The 18,873-nt window shown below is 48.9% G+C and overlaps 1 protein-coding gene across 7 annotated transcripts in view; it reads left to right on the plus strand.

The window, feature by feature from the left end:
* The first annotated feature begins 600 nt into the window (after positions 1–600).
* Positions 601–18,873, plus strand: part of MIB2 (MIB E3 ubiquitin protein ligase 2) — a 144,553-nt gene continuing 126,280 nt past the window's right edge. For 4 of the 7 annotated variants that reach the window (XR_012897327.1, XM_075906510.1, XM_075906508.1 and 1 more), the window contains exons 1-2: positions 3,979–4,125; positions 9,599–9,674. The gene's annotated coding sequence lies outside the window, so the exon portion shown is untranslated. Of the gene's footprint in view, positions 642–3,963; positions 4,126–9,598; positions 9,675–18,873 lie in introns of those variants that run through there. The other 3 variants (XM_075906513.1, XM_075906509.1, XM_075906511.1) reach the window with 2 other exon arrangements.

Raw genomic sequence — 18,873 nt, forward strand, 5'->3', positions numbered from 1 at the left:
TACCATATTGGTTCCCATTCACAGGCTGGCCAAAGGAGGGGAAAGTGCAAGTGACCTTATAGTGTTCGAACACTCACGTGCAAGGTGGGACATGCAGGTTCAATGACCCCTTCTGCCAAAGTAGGAGAAAGAATCCCACTCCCTTTCAAATTCTATTTCCCTTCTAGGAGAGTGCTCTAGCCCCGCAGTAAAGGACATTCTGATGGGAGGGAAGCGCACTTTCCATCTGTCCTACAGAAGCTGCTCCACTGTGGATAAATAACCATACCATGGGGACTAGACCCTGGGTCTTCAACCTCCCACCTGGGGGGTCCTCCTCACCATGAGGGTACAGAGTCTGGGTGCAGCTTGCATCTTTCCTCCTCCCCCAATGATGACTGGGCTTGCACTTCAGCAAGCAGCAGGCCAGAGAAAGCACGTGAGAATGGCTGTTAAGGCACCCACGTAGGCTACGTGCTTTGATCATCGGTTACAACCTCCCCTCTGGCTCTTTGTGACCTCATCAGTGATGAATGTACAACTTGGGCCAGTCTCTGTCTTCAAACATTTGATCATCTTTGTTCAGTATTGTTCCAAAATTGCAGCCCTGTACAGCTGCGAGCTGAAAACAAAGCAAAGACTCACTGCACGCTTCATAAAAGGTAAAGATCAAAGCAAGGGTAACATTTCCTCCTACCTCTAAGGCCTGGCAACAAGGCTTAATCATTCCACTGTTAAATAAAGCTATAGAGTCACCTTCTTAAAGTTTCTCTGTGAAGGCAAAGCTGAACCCTGCACAAGAATAATCATATTACAACTTCTGAGGGGGCAGGAGAATATTAGGGATGTTAAAATGCATGGATTTATGTAAACGTATAAACCCTCGCAAAGGCTCTTGTGTAAATTACATGGCCATGGGATAAGAGGGGAAGGTCCTTTCTTGGATTGAGAACTGGTTAAAAGACAGGAAACAAAGGGTAGGAATAAATGGTAAATTTTCAGAATGGAGAGGGGTAACTAGTGGTGTACCCCAAGGGTCAGTCCTGGGACCAATCCTTTTCAACTTATTCATAAATGATCTGGAGAAAGGGGTAAGCAGTGAGGTGGAAAGTTTGCGGATGATACAAAACTGTTTGGCTAAGTCTAGACTGGCATGATTTTCCGCAAATGCTTTTAATGGAAAAGTTTTCCGTTAAAAGCATTTGCGGAAAAGAGCATCTAGATTGGCACGGACGCTTTTCCGCAAAAGCACTTTTTGCAGAAAAGCGTCCATGCCAATCTAGACGCACTTTTGCGCAAAAGGAACTTTTGCCCGAACGGGAGCAGCATAGTATTTCCGCAAGAAGCACTGATTTCTTACATGAGATCGTCAGTGCTCTTGCGGAAATTCAAGCGGCCAGTGTAGACAGCTGGCAAGTTTTTCCGCAAAAGCAACTGCTTTTGCAGAAAAACTTGCCAGTCTAGACACAGCCTTTAGGATAGACAAGACAGAAGCAGACTGTGAGGGACTCCAAAAAGATCTCACCAAACAGTGATTGGGCAACAAAATGGCAAATGAAATTTAACGTGGATAAGTGTAAACTAAAGTAATGCACATCGGGAAAAATAACCCCAACTATACGTACAGTGTGATGGGGGCTAATTTGGCTATGACAAATCAGGAAGGAGATCTTGGAGTTATCGTGGACAGTTCTCTGAAAACTTCCACACAGTGTGCAGCGGCGGTCAAAAAGGCAAATAGGATGCTAGGAATTATTAGGAAAGGGATAGAAAATAAGACCCAGAATATCTTACTGCCCCTGTATAAAACTATGGTACGCCCACATCTTGAATACTGTGTACAGATGTGGTCTCCTCACCTCAAAAAAGATATTTTGGCCTTGGAAAGGGTTCAGAAAAGGGCAACTAAAATGATTAGGGATTTGGAACGGGTCCCATATGAGGAGAGGTTAAACGGACTGGGACTTTTCAGTTTATAAAAGAGGAGACTGAGGGGGGATATGATAGAGGTATATAAAATCATGAGTGGTGTGGAGAGAGCGGATATAGAAAAGTTATTTATTAGTTCCCATAATAGAAGAACTAGAGGACACCAAATGAAATTAATGGGGAGCACGTTTAAAACTAATAAAAGAAAGTTCTTCACACAGCATGTAGTCAACCTGTGGAACTCCTTGCCAGAGGAGGCTGTGAAGGCTAGGACTATAATAGAGTTTAAAGAGAAGCTAGATAATTTCATGGAGGTTAGGTCCATAAAAGGCTATTAGCCAGGGGATAAAATGGTGTCCTTGGCCTCTGTTTGTCAGAGGCTGGAGAGGGATGGCAGCAGACAAATCGCTTGATCATTGTCTTCGGTCCACCCTCTCTGGGGCACCTGGTGCTGGCCACTGTTGGCAGACAGGATACTGGGCTAGATGGACCTTTGGTCTGACCCAGTACGGCCGTTCTTATGTTCTATGCTGAAAGGAAGCTTGCTTCCCACAAGCATTGGCTCCTGCCTGGCCCCCGTGTTGCTGCCTCTGTATCACAGGCAGCAGCATGGTAGAGGGGGGCCCTGCATGTAACGGCAGAGGTGAAAGTAAGCAGGTGCACCCTAGTGCATAGCTCCAGCAACAGCTGCAGCAAAAGCCAGCAGGGAGCTATTTAAAGACCTGTCAGGGACCTGGGTTGCAATAGGACAGTACCCGTAAGAAATTTTGTTACTTTCACAGCTGTGTAACCGTGAAGGTTAACTCATTACCCTAGGCTCATGGGTTAACTAGGTACACGTGTACACTATCACACCCTTAGAGAATATGGACTCCACCTGTGGCTAATTTCCTTGTTGGCAGAGAAAATGAGTCAATGGAGAGGCAGGATACTTGATCCTAATTTATTTAAAAAGCAACATCAAAAGGCAAAAGTATGACTTATGCTAGGTGGCTGAGAATGAATGTTATGTAGGAATATATAATGAGGGTTTTTTAATAAGTACTGGTGGTTGTAAAAGTTAGTCCTATTGTCATTCACAGAAAGGGAACATAAAAGAAGCTAATTCATATCAAAATGAATATTTACTAGTAATAAATTGATTTTTATTTCAGTCAGCACCTCTGTGTCTATGCTACAACAATAACCTTTCCAATCTCTATAATTCCTTTCAGTCAAAGCCCCAATGTGCTTTGCAAAGTAATCAGAGTTTATTGAAAAATGCGTTTGTGGTGTAGCATATCAAGAGAATTTTTTCTTTGGTTTTTCTCTGAAAATTGTTAGCTTTTTCAATGAAAAAGTGAAACGAGCAACTTATTTTAACCCACCCCCCTCAAACTAGGGTTTTTTTTTTTAAACACATTTTTCAAAAGAAATGAAAAAATTCTGTGAAAATTTCTATGGGATTTGGCTATGCTCAGCATCTCTTTAACCTTTTATTTGGATACCTAAATATGAAGATAGACTTAACTATGTATCCAGATCTGAAAACCCTGGCCACATTATCCTCTGTTTAAGAGAAAGAAACAGGCACGTTGAGGTTAAATGATTTATAGAAGGCCAGCAGGAGAGCTGGAAAAAAGGTCTGGATTCCTATTTTAAGTAGCTAATGAGCAGCCCCCTTTCCCACTAGTTAAGGGAAGAGAGCAGATTGGAGCTGGGATGCTGTGTCATGTTCCCAGAAAGTGAGGGACTAATATATTCCTCCACGTGCGAAATCACGAGCATGGGGGGGTGTTGCAAAAATCCTTCAGGGGATGGGAAACAACCACTGGCTAAAAGTGAATGCAGCACAGGTACATCTTGTAGCAGACCCGGCTAGCTGGGGCCTGGCTTTGCAGCAGCGAGCAATCAGAACCCCAAAAGTTTAGGCAACTGCTCCTCGGGGGCCCCACTTGCCAGCTGGAGCCAGCCTCTCATGGGCAGTGGCTGCACCCTACTGCTCCCCCCGGCCTGTCTGCAGGCCCCTGTGCCAGGGGGAGGGGAGAGAACTACGACTCCCACAATCCTTTGTGCCCCGGGCTGCCTGTCAGTAGAAACTGAAAGCCCTGGGAAGGGAACTAGCCACTCGGTGGGAAGGAGACGCGGCGGCAGCAGCGGGGCGCGCGCTGCAGGTCGGCGCGGCTTCCCGCGCGAGGCGCTTCCCGTCCGCGGAAACTTTGTAGCAAGTTTGGCCCGGTCAGCGGGGGGCTGGGCGAGCTGCCCGGGGGGAGGGGAGCATGGGGGCTGGCACGAGGGGAGTGGAGGGGAGGGCGCTGCAGCAGCCCCTGGCTTGAAACCGTTTGCACGAGACCCGGGGTTTACACTTCGGTTCAGTGGGTCTCCCTATGCAAATTGTTCCAGCCCCCCTGGAGGGGAGGGCAGGAGGCTGGAGGAGAAGGGGGGCAGGGCAGGGCAGCCTGGAAGCAGGTTCATGGCAGCGACTCCCATGCGGATGCATTTTCGGGTCCTGCTCCCTTTCTCCTTTAGCAGCACAGAGCCGTGTTCTGCTCCTGCCACCCCGTGTGTGTGTCATTGTCATTGTTCCCACGGAGGGTGCCATGGCCTCACGCTTGCCCAGGTGCCCTGTGGAAAGTTATGGCCTGAGTGGGTGGGTGCAGTCTGGGGGAGAGCGGAAGGAATAACTGTGCAGATGGTGCTTCAAGGAGCTGGGGGGGAGGGGGGTCTCTAGGACAGCGGTTCCCAATCTTTTCCAGATGGGGATCCATTTTGATAATTCAATGAGACTTGGTGACCCCAGGCAATTCAAAAACAGGGGGAGGAGGGACGGCAGAGCCACTTGGTGACCCTTTTGAAATGTCATGGCGACCCATATTTGGGTCCCGACCCATAGGTTGGGAAACCCTGCTCTAGAAGAAGAGTTTGTGCAGATGGCGTGCAGGTGAAAGGCAACCCTCTGCTTTCCTGGGAATCTCAGCTGGTTAGTCATGCCCCAAAGAGCCTGACTCCTGTGTGTGTTCTCTGCATCCCTGTGATGTAGTTTCTGTAGAAGCCCCGCCAGCCAGGTGTGGCGGGGTGCGCGCATGCTTGTGGCAGAGAGGGCACGCCTGATGGCCCACCCTGTGCTGAGCCTGCAGGACCTCTGAGGGCCAGCGAAGTAAGGGAAAAGAAGCGGCAGTCAGAGCAGTCACGCTATGGGAATCAGCAGGGGAGACCTGAAAGTGGATCTCCAGGAACTAGGAAGGCTTGGGGCTGGTTATTGTTGACTGACGGGCAGGAATGGAGGGTGGTATGAGGTGCTGCCGGACAGCTAGAGGGTCCGGATGGGCGCAGTACACTGAGTGCAGACCCACTGCAGCAAGGGTAGCACAGGTTCTGATGTAGAGCCAGAGCAATTCCGTTAGCATGAAACCGATGCCTAACCCCAGGGAAGAGCAGAATCGGGATTAGCAACTTGCTTGGTGTCTTGCTGCTGCTCGATGTTGTGGGAAGAGGCTGAGTCCTGTTGGTCCCCTAGTGGCACCCATGAGGTCCCAGGGCTGGTCAGCTTGCTCCTGAGATTCATTTCCAACAGACCTTGATGTTTCAGTGACTTTAGGCCGGGGGGAAATGAATGGGCTTGTACCGCATACATATCGATTGGCTGTACTCCTCCTGACTGTACTACACACAGTCCCTTCATGAAAGGAAAGACTGGCTTAAAGCTAGGTGGGCTTGTGTGTGTCTGACCTTCTTCAGAGGCCCTCTGCTTGGACTGTACGGCCAGCCCAAGATGATTCTCACTCCGACACCTGCCCCAGAAGAGGGAGAAACAAATCTAGCTGTGCAGTGAATGCTGGGATCCCCAAATGACTGAGGGCGGGGACAGGGAGTTGCATCCACCCCCCTCTCGCTTCCTGTCAGTCCCAGCTCCATAGGGCACAGGAGAGAGGGTATGAATGTAGCCAGTGCATGGTGTGTAAATTTCACTCCCCTTGCATGGGGTGGAATGGCTCCATGACAGGTCTTGCCCAACAGATGAGCACTGGCTCCCCCAGAGTTTACCCAGAGTCCAAGGGTGCTGGAGTCAGGTGTTTGTTTTTTGTTTCTCTTTTCTCTGGCTTTATTCTTGGGGAGGAGGGGTTTCAGCTGTCCCCGTAGGAGGTGAATTCATGCACTTCACTGTTAATTAAATGTGTATTGCGGATGGGCAAGTGCTCTGAAAAGCTTTGAGAGCGTCCCAAGAGATTCCTTGCTCAGTGAAGCACTTGCCGCGTCCTGGAACTGGCTCCCAAGTGAAATGCATTCTGCTCCCCGAGTCGGCCAACCAGGTGGCTTAGGTTGATCCAGGACTTTACAAGCTGTCCTGAACTGCAAGGGGGAAATAGAGCCTGTCGGTGGTAGGGAGAGGGCCAAATTCAGACCGGAGCGAGCACTTGCAGCTCCATCAAAGGCACAACGCCAGCTCTGCATTTGGTCTAATCAGAGTAACCCAACTGCACGTATTCTGCTGTGAATGTCGCTGGTGCCTGATGCAAGGGAGAGCTGGAGGCATTCTCCCTGGAGCTGCTCGAAAGCAGACAGCTACATAGGACCTGCCCAGCAAGGGACAGACTAGGCTAGCTGAAGCAATAGATGCTTCCCATCATTAATGTGTCTGATTCCAAGAGCCAAGCTCAGGCTATGTCTGCGCTGCCACGTTGTGTTGGCAACACTAACATCGACACCTAAAAAATGAAAATCGCCAGAGGGTGTTCTCCCTTGCTCCCTTTGTTGACGGATCGTGTCCATCATTGACAGTGAGCAATGCATGCTGGGTATGTGTCCCACAATGCAGTGTTACGAGCTCTGCCTTCTCACCCCTGTGCACCTTGGGATTCCCTCCGCCTTCTCCCACAGCCTCCTGAGCTACCAGGAGAAAAGCAGCCATGTCCCCCTCCCCCTGCAGCAGCAGTCAGCTTGCCACCATGTTCCTTGTGCAGGACAGAACCGGAGCATTCAAGTGATTTGCTGTTTGTTTGTTCCCCAAATAGAGCAGCTGGCTCAGCTGTCAGACACTTCCCTGAGCTTTGAAACGGGAGGGGCCTGGCAGCAGAGATCAAAACACCGAGCACAGTGATCAGGGCAGGCATTGTGGGATACTGGCGGAAGCCCAGCAGGGCCAATAGCCACCGTAGGCCCTGGGGCAAGGTGGGGGGAAGGGGGAAAGGGCAGTCAGCTCTTAGCACCACATGGACCATGGCACTGGGCCCCCTGCCCAGCTCACAGAGCACCTGGCTCAGTGCTCTGACGGCCATTTAAAGGGGCCCAGGGCTCTGGCCACTGCTGCAGTAGCAGCAGCGGTGACTGGGGCTCCGGGCCCCTTTGAATATCTGGGCCCCAGGGCAATTGTCCCCTTTGTTCCCTCTCCCCCTGTCGGCAGGCCTGTGGAGACTAGTTCTGTCACAAAACAAACAGCGCTGTCTACGCTGGCTCTTTGTCGAAAATTAAGGGAGGGGAAAAGAGAAAAGTCTCTCGTAGGGATGGAAGTCTTTCGTTGCTGGAACTGGGTGTTTTTTGCCTGATTAAAATCACATTGCAGTGTGATCTCTCTCACTATTTTGTTGCCTAACAGCATTTTTGTGACGACAAAACTCGGTAGTGTAGGCCTGCCTTCCATCTTGACACAAGCCGATTCAACTCTAGCGACGTTTGTGGAGCTGAGCCCCACTGGGGGTTTGACCCCAACAAAAACTAAACTCAACACTCCCTTTCCGGCAAAGCGCTGTCCCCAGATCCTTTGAGCCTCTCCATCCCTGGAGAAGGTATTTACTTGGCTCAGACTGGACACCTTTGTTCTTTACAAGGCCAAAGAGCTGGCAGTTAGATAACACCACCTCTCATGAAGGATAAAGAAGAGACCATAGGGGAAGAGGGTTCAGTCCAAGATGCCAAGTAACCAATTACTGTGGTAGCTAAATCACTTGTCAGTGGCTTCCAGTTGTTGGGTGAACGAGGCTTCCCTCATTGTAAATATTCTGCGTTGTTATGGCTGGAGTGCTTCCACGCATGTCGGCTGGAGTCAGAAAGACCTCGTCTGAGAACCCTGAGAAGGCGCAAACAGAATCCCTGTCTTAATGACATTGCACGTCAACATTGCACAGCAGTTACATTGAATCAGGCGGAGGGAGGTTAAGGATTCCTGCTGTCAGGGCCAAGCTCTCTTTCTTGAGGCAGCATGGCCTTGTGGGTATGACACAGGCCTGGAGGGTCAGATCACCTGATTCTATTCCAGGCTCAGCCACTGATCTGCTGGGTTACGTTGGGTGAGTCACGTCACTGCCTTCTGTCATCCTACTCTTCTCTCTCAGTTGTAGCAGGGACTGTCTCACGGATTTGGAGCTCTGATCTGTGAGGAGCCGGTGCGCAGTTGCAATACAAATTGGTAATGTCCTGGGTCCATTTGGTATCATCACCTTTGTTTCCTGGGGGTAATACCTTCAGGTTTTATGAAGAACCCCAAAGCCTTTCCCTTTCTACATCCTCTCCCCAGTGCATTCACCTCAGACTCTCAGTCAGGGAAATACTTTGTAGAGTTCTTTACGTTAACGTGTACTGGACGTGGGGCAGTCGGTGTTGCCTGCATGTTGTCACATGATGTCTTTTGAGGAAGAGAGGAGAATCTTTGTTTTCCATCAGGCTTTGGAGACGTGTTCACATTCTGGTGGGTTTCCATTGCTTATTTGCACAGGCCGTTCAGGAAACGTTGGGCTCTTTGTACAAGTTGACACTCTGTAATCTGGACTTCCCTAGACCAGCGACACCCCTGATCTGGCATGGTCGGGGTGACCCAGTAGGGCCAGAAGCATTGCCAGGTGGAGCGTGGAGTCCTGGGCTGCAGCTTCACTGCTGGCAAGAGCCCTTGGCGACAGCGGGGCCACCTGATGGAGCATGGAGCTGAAGGCGTGGGGCCACTGGGGTGAGCCCCTGGTGGAAGCAGAGCCGCCAGGCAGAGCATGGAGTCTCTCTTCCCAGGTGGCAGTAGAGCCCTGAGTGGCAGCCGGGTTATGGGAGGGAGATGGGGACAGGAGGAAAAATGGAGACCCCGGTGCATTGACCATCCTTGGTTTGGCAAATTTCCTGTTCTGGGACCAGTCAAGTCCTGAGGGTGCCAGGCCTGGGAGGATCAACCTGTTCCTTCAAGGTGTGGAACCTACCTCTTGCTGCTGCTACCACATGGAGCCATAGGGTTAGAAGGGACCGCAAGGGTCATCTAGGCTAACCCCCGCTCTGTCCTACTGTCACTGTTCAGGCTGCAATGGTTTTTTATGCTCTGTTAAGTTTGTGACCTTTCGTGGTGCTTGGTAGCATAGTCGCTTGTTTCAGCTCAGCATTGGCTGCTAGTTCCCCAGGAGTTGTTACGTTCACTCGATGTTCCTTGCTGACACTTGGCATATGGCAGCAGAGGAAATATTGGCAATGTCACGTCTCTGTCTGAGCTTCAGCTGATGCCCCGGAAGTCGCAGCGCCTGCAGGAGGGGGGTGTGTACTGTCGCTGCAGCTGCAACCGTCTCCTTTCACTTTGTTGCGGGGAGCGGGGGGGGGGTAGATTCCTGGGAGGCTGAACCGCCTTGATCGGTGGTTCTGGGAGTCGTTGAGCACCATAAGCGGTTCTGAGATTACAGCTCTCTTCTGATGGGTACTGAAACGGGCTATTTTCCTTTCTTCTGTGACCCCTCTTTGTTTCATGCAGGAACCAGCCACGCTTAGCCCATGGCACGGTTGAAGTGGCTTGCTGTGGTGGCAACATAAAGGCATTCTCCAGCTTGGTAAGTCAGCAGCTACTGGGGCATGTTGCCCTTGCCTGCCTGTTTCTGTTTTGTCTGCTCTGTTGTTCACTGCTTCTCAGACGTATGACTGTTCCCCAGGCCTTGTAGACCTCAGGGTTGTGCTGAGTGTAACTATGCAACTTCTGACAGCTCTGATCATGCCCTTTCGTTGGAGACGATGTTTGATGGGGAGCAGGGGCTGCTGGCGTGGAATGCAGACAGCTTGCGAGGGTTTCTGACTCATGGATTCTGATTTGTACTAGGGATGCTTACTGGGGAGCTAGGAGGGAAAAGGAGGGGTGGGAGGTGTTTGTCCAGCAAGGACCATGCTGCGTAAGTCGCCTCCGTCCTTTTGGAAGCTCTGATGGAAAGACCTGGAGGACTCAATTACGGTTTTATTTCTTCTGCTCATTCCCTGTGTCCATTAAGCTGTGATCACAGTTTCCCATCATCTGCTCCTGTTGATGCCCTTCCACCTCTTTGCCGTACTCCTCTAAAGAGGTCTGGCTATTCGAGTTTGCAGTTAAGAACATCTTTCCAGGCCTGTTCCCCTAGGTCCTTGGCGGGTTGTGCCGTCCGTTCAGGGGAGGAACCTTTCTTGGCCTGCAGCATCCTCCCCAGCAGGGCTTAAGCAAGTAAACTCATTTGCCAGGTGGGCAGGCCTTGCAAACATGTCAGTTAGGCTGCATGGCCTCATTCCCGGGGCGCTGAGCACCCCCCATTCCTTTTGATATCACCACGGCTATTGCATGCTCAACACTCTTGGGGTGGGGCTGAAGGGCAAGTCTCTCACTGGCCCACCTTTCCTGAGTGCCCAAGAGCCAGCCAGGCTGCCTGCACTCCTCTGCTAGCCTGCCTGTCTTATTTTAGATTTCTGATGCCTCGCCTGTTGTGGCTGCTGCTAGATACAGTAAAAACACAAAATACTCCCCCCCTCCCCCATTTTTGCTCTGTTTTGTAGTTTTAGGGTCTTAGTGGAGCTCTCATCAAGCAGAGAGTTTTGTGCGTCTGATAAGCGAGGAGGGTTGAGACTTTATTTAAGCATGGGGAGCAAAAGAGCTGGGCAAGTGAGAGACCTTTAGCAATGGTCTGCTTTGGAAATGCAGATTGTGCAAACAAGGGACTTGGACCAGTCTTCAAATCCCAGCTGCTTGGCTAGCAATGAACACCTTGGATACAGTCTTGGAAGCTTAGAGTTCTTGCCCTGCAGGGTAAATGCCATTTACAATAGTTCCTTTTCATTTTGGTTGGGGGGGTAGGGAAATGTCCTCACTTCCCTGGGGGTCAGAGGGGCTTTGAGGCTTCAGCCACAAGTCTATGAGAACTATAAGTCCCCAGTGCCTCTCAGGATCAGGCGCTGACTCGTTCGCCTTCAGAGAGCTGCCCACAGGGTTGGGGCACACAATCTTGCAAGTGGCAGCAAAAAGAGGGTTTGGCAAAGTTCAATACACTGGAATGCCAGCGTGACGGCAACATCAAACTTTTGGCTTCACCTGCTGTGTGGGCCCATTTTTGGTGTCTGTTCGACTCAAGCCCAGCATCATCAGGGCTTTCCCTGTGCCCAGTGAATGCTGGAATGTGGGTTGGACAACAGGTTACGCCTGCCCCTCAGTCCACCCATGGAACTCTCTTTGTCCTGAGAAGTTGTGCATGAAGATGGCGAGATGGGTTACAGGTTACAGCAGGCAGGGTCTGGCAGCCCAGCTACAGGAGCAAGAACCTGAAGACGTGGGAACCATTCCTAGTTCGGCCACCAGTTCACTGTGAAATCTTGGACAGGTCTGTCTCCCTCTCAGCAAAGTGTTCTCCTGCGCTTGGTTGGTGGGCAACCCACAAGCCGCTTGTGGCCCAATCCTCACATAGGTGCAGCCCGTTTTTAGCTATGGATCATGAATTAATGAGTCAACCATGAGACGCTGTTGCCAAAAAAAAAAAAAAAAACCCAAACAGATATGATTCTGGGACGCATTAACAGGAGTGTTGTGAGCAAGACACCAGAAGTCATTCTTCCACTCTACTCTGTGCTAATTAGGCCTCTGTTGGAGTATTGTGCCCAGAACTGGACACCACATTTCAAGAAAGATGTGGAGAAATTGGAGAGGGCCCAGAGAAAGGCAACTAAAAAGATTAAAGGTCTAGAGAACATGACCTCTGAGGGAAGACTGAAAGAATTGGGCTTGTTTAGTTTGGAAAAGAGAAGACTGAGAGAGGACATGATGGCAGTTTTCAAGTACCTAGAAAAGGTGTTACAAGGAGGAGTGAGAAAAATTGTTCACCATAAGCTCTGAGGACAGGACAAGAAGCGATGGGCTTAAATAGCAACAAAGGAGGCTTAGGTTGGACATTAAGAAAAACATCCTCACTCTCAGGGTGGTTAAGCACTGGAATAACTTGCTGAGGGAGGTTGTGGAAGCTCCATCGCTGGAGATATTTAAGAGCAGATGAGACAAACACCTGTCAGGGATGATCAAGATGGTGCTTGGTCCTGCTGTGAGGGCAGGGGACTGGACTTGACGAACTCTCCAGGTCCCTTCCAATTCTAGTGTTCTGTGATTCTATCATTTGACAGCCTCAGGGCCGTACAGGTAGTATATATGCTGTGTGGATGCAGCCCACGTAACAGAGAGCTGCATGTGCGGCCCACAGTGATAATCGGTTGAGAACTGCTGGCTTAGATCATCGGAGGAGTCTTTGTTAAATCAGCTGACATTAACAAACCCTGATCCCTAAAACCTATTTTGAATGTCAAGAGAGAAAGCAACAGCTAGCTACATAATTCATTCTACTCTTGAGCGGCTGGTGCCTCTCTGGCCGCAGGCATGTCAGGACAGATTAGTCTTGATCTGTTCTCCCAGCCAAGAAAGGGCAAAGCTGGTATTGAAAATGGACAGAAATGTAATGCTGACCCCTCTGCCTGTTTGAAGGGGAATCTGAAACTTAGTGGGGCAGGCAATAAAGATTCATCTGACCTCTTATTCCTGCCTTGCTCTCTGCCACAGACCCTCTGGGGTCAGCTTCTTGTTTTAAAATCCAAGAGCAGTAGTGCTGCTAGCCCAGGTGGTGATGTTACTGTCCATTGGTGGCTCTATTAACTTATGTCTTCTGTGCAGCGTGAACCCGGTGGGACCTGCACTCGGGTCTGAGCCGTCAAGCTGAAAAGCTATGCTTGAGTTACTGGTATTGCCCTTGTGTCTCTGTGTTGCTAGGACTTTGGGGAGTACATCCCATAATCCTTTGTGTACATCCCATAATCCTTTGTGCTGCGGGAAGTGGAGGCCCTCTGATTCTTTCCAATGAATTGGGGGAGAACTTGACTGGCCTTGACACATGGCAGGAGTTGCGGGAGGGCAATGGAGGGCTATCTGCCCGTGTGTGTGTGTAAGCCTGCTTGCCAGCCCCAGTGAAAGCAGCACATGCGACTTTAGCCCATAACTCCCACCAGGCCAGATGGTTTGGGGTGAAAGCACCAATGGTCCGAGTGCGTGAGTGTGAGAGGTGGGTTCAGGGCAACACCGAGGTCGGAGCCTGATGAGGCCCGGTCCACACTAGGCCTAGCAGCTCGGCTTAAGGTACACAACTCCAGCTACGTAGAATACATTGCTGGAGTCGGCTTACCTAAAACCAAGCTTGGCAGTGTCCCCACCGCAGGAGGCTGATTGGAGCAAATGCTCCCATTGGCTTCCCTTACTCCTCACAAAAGCAGGAGCATCAGATGTTGGCGAGGGTGCCTTGTGAGTTCGATTTAGCGAGTCTTAACTAGACTTGCTAAATCGAACTCCAGAAGATCAATCACGTCAACGGAGATCTTCCATGTAGTGAAGACTAACCATGCAGTGAAGAGACACCCAGAGGAGTTATCCTCTGCTCACCTCTTAAAGGGTCAGTGTCCTCCAGGTCATATTCATGGCTTTTTTCCTAAACTGGAACTTGTGTATTTTTTTTCTGTTTTCAGAATGCTGTGCAGACATGAGCAGACCCGCTAGCCAATTCTGTGGGTATCCTGTTTAATAATTAAAAGAACAGTGAAACTCAGACATCCTCAGCCTGCTGTCTGTACAACCTGGCCTGTACAGAGTACCTAAACATCAAATATTTGAGGAGGGCTAGGGATCTGATTTGCTATTCCCCTATAGCTCTCCCAATCATTCTCACTGATAAAAAGCAAGTTGCATTCCACACGCACTTTGTACCAGGGTAAATTGCCATGCAAAGGGGGAGAATAAGAAAGAATCCAATCCTAGGTCTCTTAGTGCCTTCCGTATGTTCCCTTTCGCGCTATCTGGTGATCTGTCAGGTGCTGTCTTTATGCTGTGGGAGGCTTGTGTGGGAGAAGCTAAATGTCGTCCTCCCAGCATGAGACCGCTGTACACCAAATGACAGATCATCTTAATCGTTTCCGTACCTGCCGGAGAACGATTTGTGTCTCAAGCAGCCGCTTCCGCAGTTTTGTTGTCTTCTCTGAGCTCTGATATCTCGTCCTGAGGAAGAGCTGGGCTGATCAGTTTTGCTGACTGAGCCTCTTAAGGTTCTAGACTGCGGGCTGCAAATGATTTGATGTCACTACAACAAATGACTGGAACAGACACAGTGGTTTCCTTGTGCTTGAAGGGAAAATAGGCCACCGAGGGCCAGAAGGAAATTCGACATGCTTACGAGCAATTTGTCTTGGGGGAGAAGGGAGGTATAATAAAGGAGAGGTCCAGCAAATGCCCAGCCCGGACTTTTGCTTTTAATCCCTTAGAGAGCAGCTGAATTCTGACTCCCATCCACTTGCAGCCGGAAGATTCCTGCAGCCAGCAAAAGCTGAGTGGGAGGATAAATTTATCCTGTAGTAATCCTACAGTTGGATCCTACAGTCACCTACAGAGACTGTTGGTGTCTCGTAAACCTGAATTTCAAGCAGACCTTCGCTGGGACTGTTAGCCTCTAATTGTGGCAAGGAACGGTGTTTCTATGATGAGAGATTGGAGCTGCTTACTTTTAGCTGATCAGGGCAAAAGAAGAGTTTCTTGACAAGCCTGGGAAAGGGGTGTAACAGAAGGGCAGCATGAAGCAGAGAATTTGCCAGACCATGGGAGGTCAATATTGTCTAGCAGCATTACTAACACTTCTACTGTTCACTGGGCTCTAGAGACAGTTAGGAGTAAATTAGAGCTAAATACCAGCACAGAACGCTGAGAGCCAGGACTGGTGGCTGTAAACAAACTGCATGGGACTGTGGGAAACTTGGCCATACCCATGATAAATGGACATCCGGCGAACTAAAATCATGCCGGGCCACAGATGTCGCTGGACCAGAGAGGTTCAATCTGTATCATGCAACTTTTTTTAGTCCGATCAATATTGAGCTGATTGTTAAAAGTACGGTGCTCCCTCTTCTGCTCCGGATGGATGATGTAACACAATGGCACTTGCTGATCCACTTAATGTTTTGGCTGCATTTCCATGATAAAAGTTCATTTTCAGAGGGTTGGCCATCAGACTGGTCTGGGCAGAGCCTGTGCACTTGGCATCAGGGCCGGCTTTAGAAAGTGCAGGGCCCGATTCGCGGGGGCGGCACCGTGCATGCGCCGCACGCACGGGGCCCAAATTGGGGGAATTGGCCTAAAGCCGGCCCTGCTTGGCATCTCAATTGGAAAATATCCCCCCCCCCCCACACCTTTGATGGTCAGGAGGCTGCAACGAGGATCAGAGTAGGTGAAGGTTCAGGCTTGAGGCTGAGTCAGAGCTGTGAAACCAGACCCCTGAAATCCCACAAGCTGTCTTCGTGTGACATCACTCCTCGAAAGTGGTGGGGCAGGGAGGGAGAATCTTCTTGGAACAACTTATAGCCCTTGATTTCAGCCTCATCCATCCACTCTGGGAAATGGAACTGCTGCATTGGAGGGCTAAACACAACCGCGAAGGGGAGGTGGTTCAGACCTACTGATTCAAATGGGACAGCCCTAAGATTTGCAGGGGTTCGTATCTCAGGCTCCAGTTCTGGGGCATTTTCTTTCTCTGTTTACACAGCACTTCACTGCAGTAAATGGATAACATGTGGAACCAACATCTTGCTGTTAGGGGTACCTGCTTGATACCCCAGCAGCCAGCTGCTGTAGGGATGCAGGGAGAATAGAAGATAAATCTGCAAGGCTCTTATGTGCATTCATATGAGGAGAGGTCTGAATGTCTTATCACTGAAATGGAAGATTCCATTCATAGAGCCTGGTGAGGATACAAAATTTGTATCCACATCTGTAGCCACAAAAATAAGCTGCCGATAGTCACCTTGGGTACGTCTAGACTACACCACTCTGTCGACAGAGAGATGTAGATTAGGCATGTTGAAATTACTAATGAAGCAGGGATTTAAATATCCCGTGCTTCATTAGCATAAACATGGCTGCCGCTTTTTTTTAAACTCAGCTTTTTCGAAAAAAACAGCAGTCTAGATGTGGATCTGTTGAAAATAAACCCTTTTTTGAAAGATCCTGTAAACCTCATTTTTTGAGGAATGTTCAGATATCCGCAGATTTGCAGGGTTCCAGATACAAAATTTGTATCTGCATCTCTCAAGGCTGTTCCTCATTCTGACACGATGAATGCAAAAGTGGGGGCCCGTAAGAGCACTCCAAAACCTTGCCTCTACAGGCTCTGGTATAAAAACTTCCCCCCAAAATCACAAAGATCATCCAATACCAGTCAATTAAAAAAAAACCCCAAACTTTTATTATCAAAATAAAGCTACAATTGCAAGCATAGTAAAGTGGCTAGATGGAAAGAACCACCAATTGATATAGATACTATGGGAAACCCCCTGGGCTAAAACTTAGTTATGAAAGGGAAAAAAACATAGTTACAAGCTCAGACATTATTTCCACATCCCCAAACAAGGAAAACAATGAATCCTGACGGACTAACTAAGCTTTTTCCCTACTTACACCTTATAAGAAGTCCGTTCTTGGAGGGACAAGTGTCTCCCATCTCCCTCAGTCTTGGAAGAAACTGCTCTGCATCTCAAACCCAGAAGAGAGAGGAAAAACCCCTCACTTCCAGTTTGAAATTCCTACCTGCATTGTTATTGGCTGACCACCTGATACCTGGCTAGCTACAGGGTTAACCCCTTAGTCACCAGGTGCTGGTCAGCACTCCTGATTATGAAGGCAACCGGTAAACTGAGCCGTGGATACCCACATGGTACATCATTGTTCGCAGGTGTTTGTGGTGCATCATTGTTCGCCATCCAGTCGATAACACCAAGATGTGCATGCTCGTTGAACCAAAACATCAATGAGTCCCACAGTCCCCCCTCCATAGCTCTGAATGTTGATTACACGCTGCACTCCGCTTTTTGCTCACTTGATTCAGTCTCTCCCAGTCCTTTGACTTGGCTCAAAAATCAGATGGTAGCATGGTGGTGAAGGTACTGGACTGTGGTTCAATTTGTTCCTAAGGGGAAGTTATTTGATCTTTGCATCTTCGATCTCTATTTTACAAGATGCGAACTAAAAAAGCTGCCTCTGGCTCACTCTTTGGGTGTATCTGTGCTGTCGTCTCTGCGTGTGTGGAATTGCAGCATGAGCAGACCTATGAGTTAGCTTTAGTCTACCTAACTTGTGGTCCAATAGCAGTGAACCTGTGTGAACATACCCAGGCTGCAGCTTCATTGCTATAGATTGAAGCCAGCTCCACTTCATGTGTTGCAGTCAAACACCCTGATTGCAAGTGTACTGTAGATGTACCCTTTTGTCGGATTAGATTGAAGGCCCTTTGGGACAGGGCCTGTCTTTTACTATGTGTTTGTATAGCACCTGGCGCAGTGGGCTCTGAATTCTGTTAGAACTTCTAGGCGCTACTGTAAAACATTGGGTTTGTGAAGAACAAGTCATGCCAAACTAATCTGATAGCTTTCTTTGATAAGATAACGAGCCTTGTGGATAAGGGAGAAGCGGTGGATGTCATATACCTAGACTTTAGTAAGGCATTTGATACGGTCTCGCATGATATTCTTATTGATAAACTAGGCAAATATAACTTAGATAGGGCCACGATAAGGTGGGTGCATAATTGGCTGGATAACCGTAGTCAGAGAGTTGTTGTTAACGGTTCTAAATCCTGCTGGAAAGGGATAACAAGTGGAGTTCCTCAAGGGTCTGTTTTGGGACCCGTACTGTTCAATATCTTCATCAATGATGTAGATATTGGGATAGAGAGTACGCTTATTAAGTTTGCAGATGATACCAAACTGGGTGGGGTTGCGACTTCTTTGGAGGATAGGGACATAATTCAAAATGACCTTAGCAAGTTAGAGAAATGGTCAGAGGTAAACAGGATGAGGTTTAATAAAGAGAAATGCAAAGTGCTCCACTTAGGAAGGAACAATCAGTTCCATACATACAAGATGGGAAGCGACTGTCTAGGAAGGAGCATGGCGGAAAGGGATCTAGGGGTCATAGTGGACCACAAGTTGAATATGAGTCAACAGTGTGATGCTGTTGCAAAAAAAGCAAATATGATTCTAGGTTGTATCAACAGGTGTGTTGTAAGCAAAACTCGTGAAGTCATTCTGCCGCTCTATTCTGCACTAGTTAGGCCTCAGCTGGAGTACTGTGTCCAGTTCTGGGCGCCACATTTCAAGAAAGATGTGGAGAAATTGGAAAGGGTACAGAGAAGAGCGACAAGAATGATTAAAGGTCTAGAGAACATGACCTATGAAGCCAGGCTTCATGAACTGGGCTTGTTTAGTTTGGAAAAAAGAAGATTAAGGGGGGACATGATAGCGGTTTTCAAATATCTAAAAGGGTGTCACAAGGAGGAAGGCGAAAATTTGTTCCTCTTGGTTTCTGAGGACAGGACAAGGAGTAATGGGCTTAAAGTGCAGCAGGGGAGGTTTAGATTGGACATTAGGAAAAAATTCCTAACTGTCAGGGTGGTCAAATATTGGAATAAATTGCCAAGGGAGGTGGTGGAATCTCCCTCTCTGGAGATATTTAAGAACAGGTTAGATAGACATCTGTCAGGGATGGTGTAGACGGAGCTTGATCCTGCCTTGAGGGCGGGGGGCTGGACTCGATGACCTCTCGAGGTCCCTTCCAGTCCTATTATTCTATGATTCTATGATTCTATGACAACTTTTCAAAAAATTCATTTTGGGTCAATTTCTCCTACTTTAGGGAGTGAGAGGAGGCAACTTCAAAGCAGGTCTCAAATTTCAGAG

This window comes from Pelodiscus sinensis, chromosome 23 (assembly GCF_049634645.1).
Source record: "Pelodiscus sinensis isolate JC-2024 chromosome 23, ASM4963464v1, whole genome shotgun sequence".
NCBI lineage: Eukaryota > Metazoa > Chordata > Testudines > Trionychidae > Pelodiscus > Pelodiscus sinensis.